Genomic DNA, 977 nt, shown 5'->3' on the forward strand with positions numbered 1-977 from the left:
CTCAACTCCCAAGAAGGGATGACATTGTTCTGGCTTCTGTGGCTTTTCTGAGGACCAGGGGACTCGGTTGAACTGGGCCAATTGGGAATCTGGTAGGCCTCCAACATCCATTAGGAAGGAAATGAAAAGGCTGCATATCGAGTGACAGGGATAATGAACATAATCCAATGTGGCGTGCCCTGGGAAATACAGCTGGGACTGCGTGTTGCCAGTGACACGGTGTCCCCGCATGGTGCTAATGGGGTTTTCCATCACGGGCAACGGAAAAGACCGTTCGCAGAGAGAGGTGGGGGGAAGATGAGTGCCCTGCAACCGTCAGGTCTGACGTCGGGGGAAGATGCCAGGACACTTGAGTGGGCAGCAGCTTCTCAAGGCGAGGGACCTTTCTGCCTCATAAGCTTTGATTACTGATTGACTATAAGGGGACCGTGAAGCTGGCCACGGCTGGTGGACTCTCTCTGCTTAGTCACGGCAGTGTCCTGGCTGCCTGGCCCTGCCCTGCTCTCAGCAGGGAACCTGGGAATCCCAACCCCTGCCGGCTGCTGGGACGTTGTTCTCTCGACCGCTGCTCCGCTGGGATTGCTTCTTGCGCGTTGCTGGGCTTGGTCGTGCTGCATCGCGCCTCACCTGGGGCGCACGCAGCCCGCGCCATGCACCTGACAGGCTGAGCAGGACGGATTCAGCCTGACGGGAGGTGGTGCGGTTTCCAGCGACGTCAGGTGCAAAGCATCTCCTGCCGGGCCTGCAGACACCGAACGGAGCAAGACCAAGGTCTCCGGAGCTGGGTACTGAGGGACAGGTGGGTGTGCCGCTCTCGCCTCTGGGTGCCTTGCTCACTGCGGGGCTTCCACCAACAAGCCCCCGTGATCCTGGCTGTGGCCCACGGGACGCTGGCTGGTTGCACCAACATTGGCTGGAAGAAGTGGGACCGTGTCCCTCCTGATGCACGAGCCTTGGAGGTTAGAGTCCAGGATGAC

Source organism: Alligator sinensis, unplaced genomic scaffold, assembly GCF_000455745.1.
Source record: "Alligator sinensis unplaced genomic scaffold, ASM45574v1 scaffold783_1, whole genome shotgun sequence".
NCBI lineage: Eukaryota > Metazoa > Chordata > Crocodylia > Alligatoridae > Alligator > Alligator sinensis.